Here is a 23,288-nt window from a genome sequence, read left to right on the forward strand (position 1 = left end):
CTTCATTTCGTCACCTGTGATATACATAAACTGAGTGGATCAGGTTGGGAAACCTGGTGAGTACATAGGGTTTTCAACCCACAATAATATAATTATTATGTTCAATCAAAGAATTAACCCAATTACCCATCCCCGTTATCTTCTTTACTCTTAAGGATTTAACCTAAGAGTCGTCTATCCTACATTCGCTTATTCCGAAGTCCCTTACTTCCAGGGTCATAGGACTGACACTAAATCCATAGTTGCCAATGTTCGTTCGTAAAGCACTAATTCCATAGCTGCTATATCTTACTCATCGGGTACTAAATCCATACTTACTAGTGCTCAACAGGCACTAAGTCCATAGCTACCAATTCCTACAGGTACTAAATCCATAGCTACCGGTGTCTAACTAATAGGTACTAAGTCCATAGCTACCAACTCCTAACAGGTACTAAATCCATAGCTACCAACGTCTGACAGGTACTAAGTCCATAGCTACCGGTGTTTGTCCCGTAGGCACTAAGTCTATAGCTGCCAATGTATACTCACGTCATCTTCTATCTCTCATCATTCATCTACCCATCATCATACCCAACATATTTGTATATATAAAATACGTATACAGTTTAAATCCTTTAAAACATGTATAAAACGTTCATCCAGCATAGACAGCAAGTATTCAGATAATATGCACACATAGCACGTAGTTTATATAAAATACTTCATATCTATGTGTAAGATGAAAGGGACTATGCAATCACCTGAAAGGTGGTGATTCAACACTCGGACAGCGCTTCGATACTCTCAAAACAATTTTCCTTCGATAAAACCTAATACCAATACCACTAGGGTTTAGTCTAACGATAATCGCGACAAATTAATAGTCTGACTATTATTATTATTATATAAGCGTTAAATAACACTCAATATAACTCATAATAATAGCCCAAATACTCATTATAAGTTCCTAATAATGTTACTATATTAGAACATAAGCTATACTAAAGATAGGTTAGGCGTAGCTCACTTACAGCGGGTTTTCTCGAAAACCGGACTTCGTTGGAGCAGCGTTCCCGAGCCGAAAGGCTCTTTATCGGGACTTCGGGAGCCTCGGGGCTTCCTTCGGGTGCTAGGGGGTTTACCTAGGCTTTTAGGGGCTCAAGGGAGCTTAGAGAGAGAGTATAGAGAGAGAAAGAAGAAGGTTGAAGGTGTGAGAATGAATGGAACCTGGCACCTCTATTTATAGGGGTGCTGACTGGTCTACTCGCCGAGTAGGGGGGACCTACTCACCGAGTTGGTCCATGTGGTGGCCTTCTGGTGGTGCCACGTGTCCAATTATGGTGGTGCCACGTCACCCCCTATCGCGTATCAGCCTTCGAACTTAGAAAAATCATAACTTTCGCATACGAGTTCCGTTTTCGACGTTCTTTATATCCACGCGTAGGTAAAATCAAGATCTACAACTTTCATTTAGACTCCGTCGGCTAATTCTCAACCGATCTCAAATTTAACAGTAGGAGGCGTTTAGACTGTTAAATGACCGCGAAGAATTCATAACTCCTTCATACGAACTCCGTTTTCGTCTGTCTTTTTACCGTTGAGTTCCTATTAATGAGATCTTCAACTCTCATTTAGGTCGCGTAAGCCAAAAACCGCTCGAACTAAAATTCGAGTTTCGAACTGTACACTGCTAAGCCGAATCTTAGAAAAATCATAACTTCCTCATATGAAGTCAGATTTGGGCGTTCTTTTTATCGACGCTCTTAGTTTAACATTTTCTACAACTTTTGTTTAGATTTCTAAGGCTAAATCTCGCTCTATCGTAAATTCACTATTTACGCTTCCCGGTGCCGTGCCGGTTTTGCCATAAAACTTCGACGGGCCATAACTTCTTCGTTATAGCTCGGATTTCGGCATTCTTTATATGTACGGAAACCTTTAGACATATTCTACAACTTGGTTAAGATTATTTATTTAAATAATCTTTTGTCGAAAAGTCATTTTCGACCCCTATTGTCTCTAAATTGACTAGCCCGGACCTGCGGGCGTTACAGACGATTTCGATTAGACATGGTTTAAGTTAAACGTAAAGCTAATTTCAACAATGAAGTAAATTTAACGATATGAAACGAATATACCTGATAGTGCTCAAGAAATCGTAATGTTTTTGAGAAAATCTGAAAAAGGCAGGATTTTTGAAATTTTCAACCGTTAATCTCTTCCTCGTGTATGATGCTTCACTTTTTTAGCTTCCTAAAAGATTAATCTTTGAACTTTAAGCAAGAAATATGAGGAGATCTGAAGGATTTGACTGAAAAGGCTAGAGAGAAAGTTGGGATTTTTTTTTTGTGTTTGGAAGTGATTTGTGAGATAAAAGAAGTGTAAACCTGTATATAAGGAGGCTACGTCTAGTTTACACGATCGTATAACCTGAAACACGATCGTGTAAGTATTTGGGTGTCTCGTTTTTTGTGTATTGTGGGATTTCTTCCTTGACGGCGTTTCCCGGAAGCGGCTCGTCAGCGTTTGATTACTTGCCGGAGTTCCTCGAAAGTTGCTGTAGATCTCTTCTTCTTCTTCACTGTCATGCTTCCTTCTTCGAAGACTCTATGTCATACCCAAGAACTTGATTAAGCTACGTTTGAGCTCTAATGTTTTATAATTTGGTTGTTTGTTGTTTTTGATTTTCGGATTAATCGATTCCGGTGATACCCAAAACCAAGAACATGATAGGAAGGATTCCCAACTAAGAATATTCGATTATGGTTATCGATTTTAAGGGGAAGAAAAAGACAGGTGAGATTACTGCAGTTTTTGACCGTTGGACATGCGATTTATGGGTTTTAGGCTCAAAAAATCGCACATAGAAATTTGAAATTGGTTTTTTCCAAGTGGAATTCCTCAAAGCTTCGTTTGCCCGGAAAGTGTTTGATAATTTGCTTGAGTGAGTTTTGTAATCTTGATTTTATTGATAACAATCTTTTAAACGACTTTTCTGTTATTTTACTTCAAAAATACGTGCTAGATATATTGGCAAAATTAAACTTAATTGCCTAAATATTAGAATCTTGATTATCATGTGATAGAAGCACCATCAAGTCTGATTTCGATAAAATTGCTAAAAATGACTAAGGTGCTGTTTGTTTTTTCGAAGCGAAAAATCATGAAGGCTGCAGACCACCTCTGCAATCCTCTGTAGCAGAAGAGGTGGAACAAACGGCTGCAGCCTATAATAAGAAGCATGTTTGTTTTTTAACATCTGCAGACTGCTGCAGTAATCTAAAATTTAAATAAACTAATTTTATAAACTGAAAATAGTTCTCAACATTTAAACTTAATAATTTTAGTTTTAAACATTGAAATAATAATAATAAGAACATGTAAAAAAACAAAAATATAAAACTTTTTAAAAAAAACTTAAAAAAAATGTAAAAGAAGCTAATTGTTTTATTCTAGAAAAATTAACTAATTTTAAAAAACATTAAAAAATAAAATTATAAAAAAATTAAGAAATTATAAAAATAAATTGTATCAAATCAAGTTAAAAAAAATCGTGGAAATTATAAAAATAAATTGTATCAAATCCATAAATAAAAATTTAAGAAAATCAAAGTTTTAAAAAAAAATTAAAAAAAAAGTTATACAAAAATTCTTAAGAAAACACTTAGAAAAAATGAAAGCTGAAGAGGTTAGAAGAGGCAAGTCAAGTGCTGCGCCACGCAGCATATGCGCAGAGGTTTTGTAGTCTGAAGTCTTCCAAAAAACAAACTGCTGCGAGAGGGAAAGTGTTGCGTGTGTGTTGTGACGCGCATCAATAAGTGGTTTGAAGAGGTTTTATAGAAAAACAAACAGTACCTAAAACACTCATGCTTTGTATTTGGTGGTCAAAACATACCAAAAAAAAATAATAAAAATAAATAAAAAAATCTAATTGCACAAGGCTAATAAATTAATTTTGAATAAAAAGTTTCAAACCGTTGAATTTTAAATAAAAATGATTTGTATTTTTGTTTATGCTTGCTACCAGAAGATCTATAAGGATGGGATATCCATATATAAAAAATTTGAAAAGTAATTATTTGGAGTTAGATATTATAAATGTTATTAATATAATATAATATTAAATTAAATATTTGATTTTTAATTATATTAGGAATTGAAAATTTAAAAAATATATATATATATATATATATATATATATATATATATATATATATATATATATATATATATATATATATATATATATATATATATATATATAAAGCATTCACTTTTTATAATGATAGACTTTACGTTTTTCAATTTTTATATCATCTTAGACCATTTTGGTTAACCGATATTTACCATTAACCATACTCATTAACCGACTAAACCGTTTAGAAAAAACCAATATTAACCGCTACCCGATAGTTATTGAAATAAATTAACCAATTGTAGTGGTTATGATTCGGTTTTGACTAGTAACCATCAAACCAAACCGCCGCTTATACATCCATAGAAAATAACAACATACTTTTATGTATTTGTGCATTATAATATCCTACTTGTATTTCACATTAGCTCGGTTAAATTACAAAAAATACCCCTGGTTTTTTTACAATGTTTAGTCCAAAAATTGAAAACCTTTCCAATTTTTGGTCCTAATATTAAGATTTTTTTTTTTTTTTTTACCAATTCGGGTTCCTTAAACCTTAAAAATAAGAACTAAATGTTAAAATTTATAAAATCAACCCATAAATATGAAGAAAAAAAACCTCTAGTAAGTCGAGAATTCTTGGGTACAATTACAAAATAAAAAACACTCACTCCAATTCTATACAAATCACTAAAAACCCTAACTCTAGTTTCATATATATACTTTACAAAATAAAAAACACTCACTCCAATTCTATACAAATCACTAAAAACCCTAACTCTAGTTTCATATATATATATATATATATATATATATATATATATATATATATATATATATATATATTTATTTATTTATTTATTTAAGCTATCTATATTACATATCACGTATAGAAGCTAAAGAATTAAAAACCGATTAATGAACAAAACTAGAAGACAACAAATTTATATATCTGGTGAAGTAAACTTTTAGGATTTGTGTTTAAAGGAGACAACTTTCTCTTAGAAATATTTAGACTAAATAAAGAAGAGATAAAAGTCGGCAAACTATTGCGTAATTCCTCATTATATAGCAACTCAACTTTAGAAAGCCCCAAGCCCTTCTACTTTAGTGTTATATCACATCTAGTCCTTGTTCACCATTCCATCTTCCAAATATGGTCCCTACAAAGTACTAGCACCACAATTAAGCACATTTTTATTTATCCATCCAAACACAAGATTGGATCTATTATTTATTTTAACACTAAAAAGGTCATTTTGTATGTTTCCTTTTCACTTCCATCAGATTATTTTTAGTCGTGTGGCTGTTGACATTTTTCTCGAGTAAATTATAATTTTATTTAGTGTTAGAATATAAGAAATAACAATATACTTTTATGTTTGTTATAGTTTGTGGCATTAAAACCGATTGAACTTCAATTATATAACAAATAAGTTATGCTTACCACATATATATCAATCAATCCCCACACTTATGAAGGAGGTTTACTATTTTTGTGTTATTAAAGGTTATTTAAAACTTTTCTCCAACAGCCAAATATTAAATTTAAAATATAAATAATGCTTCCCGATAAAGTTTAACTTAACTTCTTGTGTCCAACATGTGTTTCTTTATATTTTCGCATCAACTATTTTTCTGGATAAAAAAATGTTAAAAATAGTTGGGAAATAATAAATGAGTAAAGTTTATATTTAATGGGAAATGAAAAACCGATTGTATTCGGTCTTTATTTTTATATTAAGTAAAAAATAAAAATACTAATATATATAGCTTATCTGTATGGGAATAGTTGCTGAATCGATAATAATGTGTTTGGATAAAATGTTGCTTACATAACTGTTGACAAATAATTTTCCCATATAAAAAAAATGTATTCCACCAAATATTTATAATACATGTAATCAAAGGGCTAAGAATGTGGGCTAAATACACATGGGCCACATACTAAAAGACTACAATATAAAATAACATATACAGGAAATATATATTGCTAACATCCACCCGCAGTCGAAACAGGAGATCGAGATCGAATGTTCAGATTGGATCTAAACTCAAGAAACAAAGTCGAGGGAAGCCCTTTGATGAAGATGTCAGCATACTGAGACGATGATGTGATGTCTAGAACGCGAATCTGACCCATAGCAACTTTGTCACACACAAAATGAATATCAATCTTAATGTGTTTTGTGCGTTGATACTGAATAGGATTGGTGGACAAATAAACGACATTGACGTTGTCACAATATACCAAAGTAGCAGAGAGAGGAGGATAGTGAAGCTCACGAAGTAAATTGTGCAACCAACATGTCTCGGCAACTGCATTTGCAACGCCTCAATACTCAGCCTCGACACTGGACCTAGAAATGGTACCCTGTCTCTTTGAAGACCACGAGAGGATAACCAACCTAATCGACATCAGAATATGCAATGAGACCACGAGATGGAGAGGCGTATAGCTGGAGACCATGATCAAGAGTACCATGAATATATCTCAAAATACGCTTGAGAGTGGTGAAATGAGGCTCTCGAGGATCATGCATGTAGAGACAAACTTATTGAATAGGATAAGTGATATCAAGTCTCGTAAATGTGAGATATTGAAGAGCCGCAACAAGGCTCCTATAGAGCGTAGGGTCAGAGATCAGTGGTCCTGTGCTATTAAACTTGGTTGAAGTATCGACTGGGGTTTGAGCTGGTTTGCAATTTAGCATCTTAGCACGCCCAAGAATTTCAGTGTCATATTTTTGCTGAGATAAAAACATGTCGTGGGTGTATCGAGTAACGGCGATGCCTAAAAAATAGTTTAGAGTGCCAAGGTCAGACATGGCGAATTCTGAACGAAGAGTGGTGATGACCTGCTAAAGGAGGCTGGGAGATGTGGCAGCTAGAACTATATCATCAACATATAGCAATAAATAAGCAATTTGGTGACCCTTGCGATAAATAAACAAAGATGAGTCTGACTTGCTGTTAGTGAACTTGAACCTCATAATAAACTGAGCAAACTTATGATACCAGGCCCGAGGTTCCTGCTTGAGTCCATACAAGGACTTTTGAAGTAAGCATACATGATCAGGAAAAGATTTATCACAAAAACCAAGGGGGTGATGCATTTAGACAGTCTCCTCAAGATGACCATGAAGGAAAGCATTTTTCACATCCAGCTGATGAACCGACCAGTGGCGTGAGATAGCCAAGCTGAGAACAGTCCAGATAGTATCCGGTTTGACAACCGAACTGAACATCTCATCACAATCAATACTAGGTCGCTGACTGTGACCATTGGCAACAAGGCGAGCCTTATACCGAGCTAACGATCCATCTGCATTATGTTTCTTTTTAAACAGGTAGACACAATTAACAATATTCACGTCCGGGGGCCGAGGCACAAGTACCCAAGTCCTATTAGAAATAAGTGCATTAAATTCGTCAGTCATAGCATTATACCAGTTGGGATCGCGAAACACTTAGGAATAGTTTTTAGAAAGAGGAGAAGAAGAGGAGTCAGTATGTAACGCCTCATTTCTGGTATGTGATATAAATAAAGTAATTTTATTCTTAAGGGGGTACTCGACGAGTCTGTAGCCCGATTCGTCGAGTAGAGATAGGATGATCACACAGATTGAGTTGGCTACTCGGCGAGTCCATACGCTGGGACTCGGCGAGTCTGCCTATCTCGATGAAGCCCTAATTTTAAGGGTTTGCACCCTAGTTAAACACACTTATACGCCCCCAACCTCGCCTCTACCACTCTCAGAACATTTCCCCTATAAACCCTAGCCCCATTGTTGAGTTTGAGTGTGTTTGTGATAGCTTGGAAGCCTTAGGAAGAGAAAAAAGGAAAGAAGGTCCATAGAAGAGAAGGGAGATCCAGGAGTTAGCTTCCATCTGTTTTTCATTCAAGTAATGAAGATTTTGACCTTGTGCATTCCTCCATTAAAATTTTTGGTATGCCTTCTTTGGAGCCTCTTATGATTCAAACTTGAGATATTGACTCTCCTTTTTATGGAAACTTTAGATCTGGACCCTCATTGTATTCTAGAAGTGTAAAGTTTCAGTCAAAATCGTGATCAATATCCCTCTTGAGCTTAGAACCCCATTAAGAGCTTAGTGTTGACATTTGAAGCCTTTAAATCCATGAACGCACGTAAAGTTTGCAACTTTACGTGATAAGCATACCCTAGAAGCTTGGATCTGTGATTTGGAGCTGATGCATGGCTCAAATCAAGTCTGTATGGAAAAGAGATTGAATGGACTCGGCGAGTCGCAATCTTGACTCGGTGAGTCATATGAAGATAGCCATGGACTCGACGAGTTGGATGAGCAACTCGACGATTCTAATGATGATTGCCTTAGACTCGACGAGTTGTTTGAACAACTCGGCGATTCGGGTGAGTTTTCCCGAGGAAAGTGGTGTTTGAGTGAAATAGCTTCATTCCTTCTTAGTTACACGTAAAGTTAGCAACTTTACGTGTTCAGATGGTCCCAGAAACTTAGATCTACGAGTTAGATGCTCTTGAATGGACTAAAATCGATTGTATGAAATCTGCATGTTAGGACTCGGCGAGTTGTTCGTCGGACTCGGCGAGTCGAGTCGCAAGTCCCCCGTCTTTCTTCGAGTTGTGAGTTCAGGGTGAATCAGTGAGAGGGGAAAGGACTCGGTGAGTTTAAGTCGGATTTAGTGATGAAGGGACTCGACGAGTCTGCGCCCTGACTCGGCGAGTCCGGTCAACTGGAAGTTGACTTTGACCAGGGAGTTGACTTTGTCTAGGGGTAAAATAGTCATTTTACCCTGATAGCATTTACCAGTAACTGATATAGTGTTTTTGGAATTTGTAGCCGAACAGTTACGGAGCAACAGTCAGCCACTTTTGGAGTTAGCATCTCAGCAACCAGTAGTACAAGGTGAGTTTTCCTTCCAGTAGGAACGGGTCTACGGCCACAATGCCGGCCCGTCTAAGTTAGCAGTAGTTTCCGGACTTTGGGTCCGATGCAGTAGTTCAGTGTGCTTGATGTCTTTGTGATTCAAGCATGTATTTGTATTATGTGTTCCGAACTTTGGTCCGATGCAGTATGCAGTATATGTGTTTATACTGGTTGATATGTTTATGCCATGCTATGTTATGCTCAATCAGTTTTCGGACTTCGGTTTGATGCAGGAGACAAGGTCCGAGTCAGTTTTGGATTTCGGTATGATGCAGTTAGTTCCAGACTTTGGTCCGATGTAGGGGACAAGGTCCCAGTCAGTTCTCGACTTCGGTCCGATGCAGTTTCCAAACTTCGGTCCGATGCAAAGGGCAAGGCCCTGGTTAGTTCCAGATTTCAGTCCGATGCAGTTTTCGGACTTCGGTCCGATGCAATGGGCAAGACCCAATATGTGTTTATATGTTATTGTATGGTACGTAGTAGTCTGGGGGAGTTCACTAAGCTTTGTGCTTACAGTTTCAGTTTGGTTTCAGGTACTTCCGTAAGCAAAGGGAAAAGCTTGCGATGATGGCATTACACACACCACAGTTTCAGCTTTTTTCCTGGGAGTTTATTTCAGATACTATGTTATGTTGTTATAGTTTTTGTTATGACACATCTATTATAGCTTTTTGGGATTTATGACGTACAGTTTCATGATATATTATAAATCGTTGATAACCTTAGTATTATTTAAATAAAAAATTTTAGGTCGTTACAAGTTGGTATCAGAGCCTTGGTTTGAGGGATTAAGGCACACTTATGGGTATGACTGAACTCAAACTAAGGAAATAGTAAAAGATTTTTGAAAGAAAATTGTTTTCAAAGGAATTTTTGAAAAAGAGACTTAAAAAGAAAAGAATTTTGAAAACGAGAAAAGGGTGTGGTGCATACGATCAGCTGAGCTCAAGTAAGTATTCCCAGATTACCCATACAAGCTTACATTATGATTATCTGTTTCAGTTACAATAGAAAAGCATGCTAGAATAGGACTAAGGATCTAGGGAGATGCCTTATGTGCCTGCTATATGTGTTTCAGCCTTATGAGAATTGCATGCTAGTATTGAGTAGATAGCAGTAGGATAGCCTGATTAGGTTATGCCTAATATTGTGAGCTTAGCATTGTATGCTAGTACAGTTTCCTGTTACGAGAATAGAGTTGCTTGATTAGTTCCTGTGTCCAAATGCTGCTTGCTTTGTGGTTTGTGGGACTCCAAGCGATGGGAGTTAGCCATTAGGTGAATACATCACATCACATGTGATCATGGTTGGATAATCTCAGAGTGTTGGATTTGGCACTACTGCGTAGCTCTTGTTTGAGTCCAACCGTTGTAGGAATAAGTCTTTTACTCGAAGGATTATCTGAGCCTCATTACATGTGGTGGTATTCAGACGATGACTAATTGGCATTACAAGGAGGCCTTCAGCAACTAAGGACTAGTTTTTGGTTGAGTCAGAGATTTCCCTAGGGCGAGCCTAGGATGAGAGTAACAGAGATCAGTAGTAGTAGCAGTGACTTGGTGGAGTCGAGGCAGTTCTTGAGGAAAGTACGAATAGATGTGGAAGGTAGTAGGGGCGCATAATACTGGAAGTAGAGGATCTGTACTTGAATCAAGGAAGGATGAGGTGAGACCAGGAAACATGTAGTAGTAGCGATCCCTCGAGATATATCGGTGTTTCTGACGTTTATCATGATGTGTTTTCAGAATGGTGGTTCTGCGTCCTACACCAGCAGGCGGCAGTTCAGGTGCCGGGGAGGGATCAGGATCAGGCTCGGGGGCCGAGCATTTGGATGAGCAGACTAAGGAGTTTTTCACTTTAAAGGTTACCCGTATCATACTTGAGTAGACTCCTGTGATCTTTGGTTAGATCAAGGGGGGTATTTTAGAGTTGATGGATGAGACGTTGAACACGTTCCATGCTGAGATGGCGGCCATGACGGGGTCGCGCACACTCACCTTCAGGGAGTTCCTGGCTTGTGGAGCTCTAGACTATCATGGGGTGCAAGACCCCATTGCAAGTACTAGTGTAACACCGAAAAATTTCAAACAAATTTTCACATTTTAAAAACCACTTAATTCACAATATTATAAAACACAATGTTTCATATATCAAACATAAGTCAAAAATCCCAAGATCATATCATATAAATAAAACTTCGCATATGTGTGTACTGATCATGCTGGCGCTTTCCCGCGATCCTCACTAGTACCTAAAACACATAACACAAAACACTGTAAGCACGAAGCTTAGTGACTTCCCCAAAATACCACACATAGCACATACTAGCCACCCGAGGCTATAACTCTTTGGGCCCTTGGGCCCTAACTCTGTGGACCTTCTGGTCCTAACTATGTGAACCTTACGATTATAACTCTGATATACACACGGCATAAATGACATAGAAATAATGCAGTGCAACACATCACATAGATAGCATACAAAATACTCTATCACATAACTCTGGTTACCTACTCAAGGTAAAGTATAGTGAGAAGACTCACCTCACACGTAGTCAGATGAACTCTCGTGCTCATCGCCCCGACCTAGCCTCCTCCTATTATTCAAATAATATTCCCGGTCAATACTCTTTCATAGTCTCATTTCTAAAGATTGGGTAGAAGACCATTCTACCCCTCCATGAACTCTATTAAGTCAGCCTTGACTAAAACCCTAAAGTCAATGAAAGTCAATGGTCAAACTTTCACCCGACTCGCCGAGTGCACATGGATGACTCGGAGAGTCCACACGTCCATGGAATCCTCCTTCTCACCTCTCTTGACACGTCGAGTCAACCCTTGCTCGATGAGTTACATCTAGCACGAATCGCGGGGGCAACCCTGACTCGACTCATCGAGTCCAATTATGAACTCGGCGAGTTGCATCCATGATCATACTCAAATGACCTTCTGAGGCCAAATCTGTTCCTCGAATCCATGGATCTGTCCTTCCCAAACTCAAAAAACACGTAAAGGCACAACCTTACTACACATGCAACGCTCATAAGTCTCAAAATGGAGAATTCACTCATAAATGGCGACGAAAGCTCATGACTCTTAAAGGATTTGCATACAGCTGGGGTATAGGGATTCTTTGGACCTTCCAAGGTCCAGATCTGAAGATATAAACACAATGGGGCATCACATACTCTAGATCTCTTACTAAAAGAAGAGAAGAAACCCTAGATTCATGAAATCTAGCACACAAACGAAGATGGACACGAATCCTTACCTCCCACAGCAGCTCTGAACGAAAATATGGAAGATTTAAGTCCCACAAGATAGCCTAACTCGAAATCCATCCTTTCCTTTGCTAAAGCACACCAAAAGATGAAGAATTAGCCTTCCTCTTGCACCACAAGCTTCCTCTTTGCTCTCTAGAGTTTCTCAGGGTGTAATGGCCGCAAATGAAGGCCATAAGGACCTTTAAATAGGTCCCAACCCCGGACAACTACGAATTTTCTTAACAACGCGGACTCGGCGAGTCCAGATACCCAACTCGTCGAGTCCCTTTATTACACAAGTCACCAAATAGCGATCCTACTCGACGAGTTGGGGCATCAACTCGCCGAGTCTCTTCACACCCCAAAAGTAAAATACTCTAATTCCATACCTGGATATCCGGATGTTACAAGTCTTCCCCACTTGAATTAGATTTCACCCTCGAAATCACTCCTTAACCATTATATATTGAAATTATCAACCTGAAAGGCACCATTGAAATGATCTTTATATTACACTGACATTTTTATCTGTGGACACCCGAAACCACATAAAACTTCCAAAACGAAAATTTTAACCAACTCTTTCGTCGTTAAAATACTCCTCCCCAAAACTCGGAAACTCTAGTGGCCTGACCCGCCGCCAGACCGCTCACTCAAGCGATCACCCTGGTATTCACTCCTCGAATATCAACCCTGTTTACTCACTGGCTCTCTGATTCTCATAAGATCAAATCCAACAACTGGATATTGCTTGCCCCACTGGTCATGATAAATCATCTGAATCATGCCCCAGGAACGAAAGGGCTCACACCTCACTGAGGCATATTCATTAAACTACTATTAGAACCCACCCGAACAAAGAATCCTTAACACTCTGCCCTTGGACATAAAAGAAATAATCACGCTTGCTCGGAAGTGTCCTCAGACATCACCATAATTAGCTCTAGTTCATTTCTCATATTCCTCATTGATACTGAGCACCATGTCAACTTTTGACTCCACAACTGAACCTCCAAAGGTCACCTATAACATGATCCAAAATATCTCGCTAACTTCCTTCCCGCGTCAACTATCTCGGCCCAGTGACACACAAGTCACGAAATTCTCTTTTCCTCATACGAAAACTACCCTCCAACTGAGGATCAACTCTACCCTGACCTCTGATGTCTGTTGCGCATATCACCTGCGCAACTTGCGGTATCCCCCGTACCCGGTATTGACCTATACAGGTTTTAGACTTCCAACGAGAACAATACCCCTCATCCAAGAATTTACCTCAGAATTCTAAAATCTTATCTCGTTTACCCACACACCATCAATGCCAAACTCAACTCAAGATTTTGGTCCATCCCAAAGTTGGTACCTCGTGTCCCAATGAAACATTCATCTCATGACTCAACCTGCGCCCCGTGCAAATACCACCTTTCCAATCCCCTTATGTTGCGACAATCACCACTCAAATCAAAATATAAAGATTCCCGTCAAAGACGGAGACCCCAGTCTCGCCCCTGGTTCAACCACCAGGCTCCAAAAACTCAATACTAGGGCTACTCAAGCCCAAAACTCTTCTGCATCCTACTCTGATCGGAGAGTACTTCAACATCACCCTCTCTTGTCGTCTAGCGAGTACTATGGCTCCCCATGGCATCACGACACCCTCTGAATAGTGAGTATTACGGCTCCCCATAGCATCACAACATCCTCTAACTAGTGAGTACCCCGGCTCCCCGTAGTATCACAACTCCCTCTCTCTGACTTGTGAGTACTATGGCTCCCCGTAGCATCACAACACCCTCTGACTAGTGAACACTACGGCTCCTAGTAGTATCATGACTCACTATCTCTAATTTGTGAGTGCTACGACTCCCTTTAGCATCACAACACCCTCTGACTAGTGAATACTACGGCTCCTTGTAGTATCACGACTCCCTCTCTCGTACTTGTGAGTACTACGACTCCCCGTAGCATCACAACACCCTCTGTCTAGTGAATACTACGACTCCTCTTAGTATCACAACTCCCTCTCTCATCACCCCACACTATCATTCTTACTACAACACCACACTACGTCCACTAACTCATGCTCCAGACTATCATAGATAGCTACACACACTTGACCCGAATATGCATCACAGACTCAGACGGAAACCTCCATAACAATACCTTCCCCTGCTGAGATCCACATTCTTAACTAATCCCTCTTGATGACAATACTTGTAGGGCTCCCACTGGAACTGTAGCTCTTGATACACCACTTTCCGTCTCCAACTCAAGATTCTAAAATAATTCAGAAATCAGGACATTATACTCGGATTCCTCGGAGCACTAACATAGAACGTCATAATGTCCTACCTCAACCACTGATCTCCTACTCCAGCATCATATAGATACAACAACACACTCCCTCTGAACCCCATAATTAATTCTTCATTTTACCCAATGCGCAACTTCGGTGTATCCCAACACTCAATTGGAATACAGAGAAAGTGCTAATGCTTCAGGACACGCTGATGATCTTCCAAAACTCTTCCCTCTACTACTCAAAATCCAAGCAAGAATACACATACCGACCCGGGAGTTGGCTGCTCGATCCCTTCTATCTACCCCCAAAAGGGCATACACAATCAATACTTTGACTCAGGAGTTCTCATCTGCCGATACCATCCTTACGAGCCTCCCACTTGGAATGGCCCTGACCACCACCAGGTTCCTGACCATTGGCCACCTGCCGTGGAGACACTCGTCCATATTCATCATCTCGCTCTGCACTTCTCCTCGATCACCAACAACTCTGGTCTCATGAATTCATACCGCAGATCTCTAAATACCATTTTTATAACCCCTCTTGAAAAAATCTCTGCTCCTTTCAATACGGTACCCGGTTCTCCCCTACTTAGGGTTCGAACCATCACCAATTGGCGCACAAGCCATCCCACCAACTTTTTCCACTAGCAACATTGCCCCAGCCATTGGAAGGTGCTACGTAACGCTCGATAATCTCTTTTAAAGAGATCAAGCAACCTTAAATACTCTGAATCTCAGATGAAATCCTCAGGAACTCCTCATCACGGCTGCTTCTAGTCGTTCAAAGTCTCATACCATCCCCGATACCGAACGTCTCAACTGTCCAGTAATATTATTGACTCTTAGACTGAAGCAATAAGTCATCATACTCCTCAATCTCAACTTCTCAACCTACGTTCCAACACATGAATCATCACAAGAACAGGGACTCTACTCCCACCATCAATACCCATCAAGACAGAAGAGCCACCGCCCTAATATACTCGTCTGAATTACCCGCTGATCCCTCTACCACACGCCCTTCCATACTCAATTAGGGTGAAATGTAGTCCTTGACCATCTCAGTTACCTGCTCATGGTAAATCATTTCCTAGCGGAAGACATGCTGCCTAATACTCTGGTGGGAAAAATCGTCATCAATGATAATCTGCAGGGTTTACTCCTAAACCCTAAACTGAAATCTCACGCCTTTCCTGTTTCCCACAGGAAACATAAATAACACCCCTCAGATCATAAAAGGTGACATCTCCTTTATCGGCTGATTGCTCACACGGACCGCAATCCCCCATAAACGCCTTTTCTACTAATCCCTGAGTCTTGCGACTACATCTGACATCTTACTAAAAATACTCTTAAATGCTCTCGACCTCCCTCTCAAGGGATTCCTCTTCGAATTCAATCATGGCCCTCATGCCTAAAACCCCACCGCGTCCCATTTCCACCTAATCAATCCCGACCGGATAACCGAAGAACCACAAGCGTCATTCGCTACAAATCATGATACTCAGCCCATGACACCTCTTCTCAATCTGCTACAACGTATGGTACTCGAACCATAACATCACTTCTTAATCTGCTCCGATGTATAGTACTCGAACCATAACATCACTCCTCAATCTGCTACGATGCACGGTACTCGAACCATAACATCATTCATCAATTTGCTACGATGCATGGTACTCAAACCATAACATCACTCCTCAATCTGCTACGATGTATGGTACTTGAACCATAACATCATTCCTCAATTTGCTACGATGCATGGTACTCGAACCATAACATCACTACTCAATATGCTCTGATGTATGGTACTCGAACCATAACATCACTCCCCAATGTGCTACGATGTATGGTACTCGAACCATAACATCACTCCTCAATCTGCTACTCAGAACCTTCAGAATACTCCCTATTTCGAGTATGGGTCCTCTGCTTTCGGTAGTACGGGCCCATACTACCTGCCACATCTACCCATACTTTCCACAAGGACCATCCCAGAACTCCTAAGTAGCTGCTCAATCTTCTCGTTCACCAAATTCTGTCATGCGTGCTCGGTTTTAAACGAAATGCTCTACTCTGCCAGTGTACTCATCTGACTAAGGTTACTCCTTAGGTTCTTCCATGGTCCTTCCACTTCTCTGCCATCAGTTGCTGAAGAGCTCCTAATGATGCCAGCCATCTACCTCCTGAATATTGTCATATTCACTTGGTAGCTGACTCCCATCATCGAGAGTTCCACAAAGCACGAAGCAAGCAACATTCGGGCATTCAATAATACATAGAACTCACTCTGGGTGATAACTCCGCTTGCTCTGCTCATTCTAAAAAAATACCACCGAACTCTGCAACTCTACCCCATCGTGGGTCCTGACTATTCTTTCGATAAGCACCATAATACTCGTCTAGGCATCTCTCCTAGATGACTCCTCTACTCAAATACCCTAAAAGGATTCCAGCTGAATACTCTTACTCGACATATATTTAAAAGCGCATCACTATAACAGCAACTCCTAGGCTAAGGCATCACAATCAGGCCACTCTAGTCCTAATATATGAAGTACCTAGCCTGTCTCTAGCATGCATAATATCTCATAAAATGTATCGTAAATATCTCATAACACAAAAGTAAGGGTATTTTTGGAAATCACCATTCGGGCGCTGACTGATCGTACACACGACTCTGCTCTGTTTGTCTCGAAACTCTTTTACTCTTTGAAAGTTATTTCATTATCAAAAATTTCCTCAAATCCTCAGTTTGAGTTCAGATACGCCCGAAGGTGCGTCCGAATCCCTCAAACCAAGGCTCTGATACCAACTTGTAACACCGAAAAATTTCAAACAAATTTTCACATTTTAAAAACCACTTAATTCACAATATTAGAAAAACATTGTTTTATATATTCAAACACAAGTCAAAAATCCCAAGATCATATCATATAAATAAAACTCCGCGTGTGTGTGTACTCATCATGCTGGCACCTTCCCGCGATCCTCACTAGTACCTGAAACACGTAACACAAAACATTGTAAGCACGAAGCTTAGTGAGTTCCCCAAAATACCACACATATCACCTACTAGCCACTCGAGGCTATAACTCTGTGGGCCCTTTGGCCCTAACTCTGTGGACCTTCTGGTTCTAAGTCTGATATACTATGATATACACACGACATAAATCACATAGAAATAATGCAATGCAACACATCACATAGATAGCATACAAGATACTCTATCACATAACTCTAGTTACCTACTCAAGGTTAAGTATAGTGAAAAGACTCACCTCACACGTAGTCGGATGAACTCTCGTGCTCATCGCCCCGACCTAGCCTCCTCCTATTATTCAAATAACATTCCCGGTCAATACTCTCTCATAGTCTCATCTCTAAAGATTGGGTAGAAGACCATTCTACCCCTCCCTGAACTCTATTAAGTCAGCCTTGACTAAAACCCTAAAGTCAACGGTCAAACTTTGACCCGACTCGCCGAGTGCAAATGGATGACTCGGCGAGTCCACACATCCACAAAATCCTCCTTCTCACCTCTCTTGACACGTCGAGTCAACCTCTTGCTCGACGAGTTACATTTGGCACGAATCGTGGGGGCAACCCTGACTCGACTCGTTGAGTCCAATTATGAACTCGACGAGTTGCATTCATGATCATACTCAAATGACCTTCTGAGGCCAGATCTGTTCCTCTAATCCATAGATTTGTCCTTCCTAAACTCAACAAACACGTAAAGGCACAACCTTGATACACATGCAACGCTCATAAGTCTCAAAATGGAGAATTCACTCATAAATGGCGACCAAAGCTCATGACTCTTAAAGGATTTGCATACAGGTGGGACATCGGGACTCTCTGGACCTTCCAAGGTGCAGATCTGAAGATATAAACACAATGGGGCATCACATACTCTAGATCTCTTACTAAAAGAAGAGAAGAAACCCTAGATTCATGAAATGTAGCGCACAAACGACGATGGACACGAATCCTTACCTCCCACAGCAGCTCTGAACGAAAAAATGGAAGATTTAAGTCCCACAAGATAGCCTAACTCGAAATCCATCCTTTCCTTTGTTAAAGCACACTAAAAGATGAAGAATTAACCTTCCTCTTCCACCACAAGCTTCCTATCTTCTCTCTAGAGTTTCTTAGGGTGTAATGGCTGCAAATGAAAGCCATAAGGACCTTTAAATAGGTCTCAACCCCGAACAACTAGGGTTTTTCTTAACAGCGCGGACTCGACGAGTCCAAATACTTGACTTGTCGAGTCCCTTCATTACACAAGTCACCAAATCGCGATCCTGCTTGACAAGTTGGGGTGTCAAATCGCCGAGTCTCTTCACACCCCAAAAATAAAATACTCAAATTCCATACCTGGATATCTAGATGCTACAACTAGGTGGTTGGTAGATGTTGCCAACGCGTTCCGCACCAGCAGATGTCCCGAAGGGGACAAGGTCAGATTAGTATCATATCTTCTGAAGGACAGGGCACGAGATTGGTGGGAGGAGGTTGGGCATGTCATCGGGGATGACACAACACATGATGCCATGACTTGGGCTAATTTTACTACCAGATTCAGAGCCGAGTTTGCACTGGTTATTAACGTGCAACAGTTATCCAGAGAGTTTCAGGACCTTACTCAGACTACAGAGACAATGGCAGAGATTACCACCAAGTTCAGAGAAAGGGCTCTTCTTGTTCCTCAGTACGCAATTAATGAGGAAATGAAGAAGGCGCATTATCATGAGATGTTTTGGATGATATGATTAGGGATCAAGAGAGGGAGATTGGTCTTAAGATGAAGAGGAAGAGGAAGACGGAGGTGGCTTTAGGTACAGGGAGTTTAGGCAAGAAGCCCAAGGTTTCAGATCATAGGTCCAGAGGTCAACAGAGCCACAGTCGGTTTGGCAAATGTGGGAGATTGCACGATGGGGCGTGCAAGGAAGGGAGTTCTGACTGTTACAAGTGCGGCCGTACTGGGCATATGAGCATAGATTGTACAGCTTCTACCATTGCCACCGCAACATCAGATCTGATTTGCTTCCATTGTAATCAGAGGGGACACAAAAAGTCCTAGTTCCCGAGCTTAGTCGCAACGGGGAAGGTGTCAGCACCTGCCCCTGCTACATTGAGGATTACAGACGGTCGTCAAGGTCGGGCCGAGGTGCCAGTGGTGAAGAGTAGAGCTTTTCAGATGACAGCAAAGGAGGCACGAGCGACTGCTGACGTGGTGAAAGGTATGTATTTTCCTTGGTATCTCTGAATTTATTATTGATTATTTCTAATGTTATATGTTTGCGTATAGGATCGTTCTTAGTAAACAACATTTCAGCTACAATGTTATTTGGTTCGGGGGCTACCCGATCGTTTGTCTCTCTTGCGCTTAGCAAGAGGTTTAGCAGAGCTCCAGGTGAGCTGGATTATCTACTCGAGGTGGAGGTAGCCGATGATAGGACCGTTAGGGTCGCCAGAGTGCATAAGGCATGCTCGCTACAGTTATTCAATGAGTAGTTTTCGGTAGACCTGGTCCCTATTCCTTTGCGAGGGAACAAGGTCATAGTAGGCATGGATTGGCTGAGCCCCAATGGGGTGGTGATTGATTGTGAGTTGCAGATAGTGAGGGTTCGCACTCCCAGTGCGGGAGAGTTAGTGATTCAGGGAAAGAGGCCATAACGCCGACAAATTCTTTGTTCAACAGTGACAGTGAGGCGCTACTTCCAACAGGGCGCAGATTATGTCGCATATGTGATGGACACCCAGGATAAGGGTAAGATGACAGTGGATGATGTAGAAGTGGTGCGAGAGTACCCAGACATATTCCCAAAGGAATTGTTTGGGGTACCTCCGGAGACACAGGTTGAGTTCAGAATTGATCTGGTTCTTGGTGCGGCTCCGATAGCCAAGGCACCATATCGGTTGGCTCCTCCAGAAATGTAGGAGTTGTCTACACAGTTGCAGGAGCTTCTAGACAAGGGTTTCATCAGACCGAGTAGTTCTCCTTGGGGAGCCCCGATCCTGTTTGTGAAGAAGAAGGATGGGTCGCACCGTATGTGCATAGACAACCGAGAGTTAAACAAGGTAACAGTAAAGAACCGTTACCACTCCCTAGGATAGATGACTTGTTCGATCAGCTTCGGGGAGCATCTTGGTTTTCCAAGATTGATCTGCGCTCTAGTTATCATCAGATGCGGGTCAAGAGTGAGGATGTTCAGAAGACAACTTTTAGGACCCATTATGGTCATTATGAGTTTGTGGTGATGTCGTTTGGTCTCACCAACGCTCCATCCACGTTCATGGACCTCATGAATCGCGTATGCAGGCTGATGTTGGATCGGTCTGTGATAGTCTTCATCAACGAAATCTTGGTTTACTCCAAGACCCAAGAGCAGCACAAGGGGCACCTGAGAGAAGTTCTAGAGACACTGAGGAGGGAGAGACTTTTTGCTAATTTCTTGAAGTGCAAGTTCTGGTTGCGCGAGGTGCAATTCCTTGGATACCTCGTCAACCAGAAGGGTATTCTAGTGGATCTGTCCAAGATCGAGGCCATGATGCAGTGGGAGGTCTCGGGGTCTCCATATGAGATTCGAAGCTTCCTAGGATTGGCAGGGTACTATAGGAGATTCATCCAGGTTTTTTTCCAAGATAGCAGTTCTACTCACCCAACTAACCAAGAAGTCGGTGGTGCTTCGTTGGGGGCCTGAGCAACAGGCAACATTCGAGACTCTCAAACAGTGATTATGCGAGGCATCGATTCTGACCCTGCCAGAGGGAGTGGATGATTTTGTAGCCTACTGTAATGCCTCGATCACAGGTATGGGAGCATTGTTGATGCAGTGGGGGCATGTGATAGCTTACGCCTCTAGACAGTTGAAGCCTCACGAGGCTAACTATCCGACACACGATTTGGAGTTGGGGGTAGTGGTGTTCGCTCTCAAGATTTGGAGACACTACCTCTATGGGGTCCGTTGTACCATCTACACGGATCACAAGAGTCTGAGATACCTCATGGACCAGTCGAATCTTAACATGAGGTAGCATCGGTGGTTAGATGTGCTGAAGGATTACGATTGAGAGATCCTTTATCACCCGGGGAAGGCCAACGTAGTGGCCAACGTCCTGAGCCGTATGGCAGCAGCAACCCTGATCAGGTATATATGCATGAGGATGATAGTGATTACTCCATTGTTGGAGCAGATTAGGGAGACAGAGGTCGAGGGCCTCAAGGAGGAGAGGCAGAAGTGTGAGAGGATCATGGGTCGAGTAGCTTCTTTTGATTATGATAGTCGAGGATTGTTGACCCTTTATGGGAGAATTTGGGTACCGTATTGGGGCGAAGTACGATAGGTGTTGATGGACGAGGCCCATAAGTCTCGATTTTCCATCCACCCAGGGGCGACGAAGATGTACAGAGATCTTCAACCCAACTATTAGTGGCCCTGCATGAAGCGGAATGTCGCTTGGTATGTGTAGAGATTCCTGACCTACATGAAGGCCAAGGCAGAGCACTAGAGACCCCATGGCAAGATGCAGCCGTTAGTGTGACATCCCCAAAATCACGGCCAGAAAAGACCGATTTTTGTTTATGCTTTATGAAAATCAGAGTACTTCATTTTATAAAAAGGTTGCGGAATTTGTTCCCAGAAAAAAACATGGTAAATACGTTATTAAAACATTTTCGAGGAAACGTATTTATTTCATTTTAAAACGTTTGGGATGTCATCGTTAATACCGAAACATAAGCATAAACAGAACTTACAATGATTTACACTAGTGATCTACATCTCTTTAAATCTCTCAGTATAATGTCACTTCACTTCGTCACCTGTGATATACATAAACTGAGTGGGTCAGGTTGGGAAACCTGGTGAGTACATAGGGTTTTCAACCCACAATAATATAATTATTATGTTCAATCAAACAATCAACCCAATTACCCATCCACGTTATCTTCTTTACTCTCAAGGATTTAACCTAAGAGTCATCTATCCTGCATTCGTTTATTCCGAAGTCCCTTACTTCCAGGGTCATAGGACTGACACTAATTCTATAGCTGCCAATGGTCGTTCGTAAAGCACTAATTCCATAGCTGCTATATCTTACTCATCGGGTACTAAATCCATACCTACCAGTGCTCAACAGGTACTAAGTTCATAGCTACCAATTCCTACAGGTACTAAATCCATATCTACCAGTGTCTAACTAATAGGTACTAAGTCCATAGCTACCAACTCCTAACAGGTACCAAATCCATAGCTACCAACGTCTGACAGGTACTAAGTCCATAGCTACCGGTGTTTGTCCCATAGGCACTAAGTCTATAGCTGCGAATGTATACTCACGTCATCCTCTATCTCTCATCATTCATCTACCCATCATCATACCCAACATATTCGTATATAATACGTTATACAGTTTAAATCCTTTAAAACATGTATAAGACGTTCATCCAGCATAGACAGCAAGTATTCAGATAATATGCACACATAGCACGTAGTTTATATAAAATACTTCATATCTATGTGTAAGATGAAAGGGACTATGCACTCACCTGATAGGTGGTGACTCAACACTCGGACAGCGCTTCGATACTCTCAAAACAACTTTCCTTCGATAAAACCTAGTATCAACACCACTAGGGTTTAGTCTACCGATATCCGCGACAAA

Source organism: Lactuca saligna, chromosome 3 (genome assembly GCF_052625555.1).
Source record: "Lactuca saligna cultivar CGN05327 chromosome 3, ASM5262555v1, whole genome shotgun sequence".
In the NCBI taxonomy this organism is placed as follows: Eukaryota; Viridiplantae; Streptophyta; class Magnoliopsida; order Asterales; family Asteraceae; genus Lactuca; species Lactuca saligna.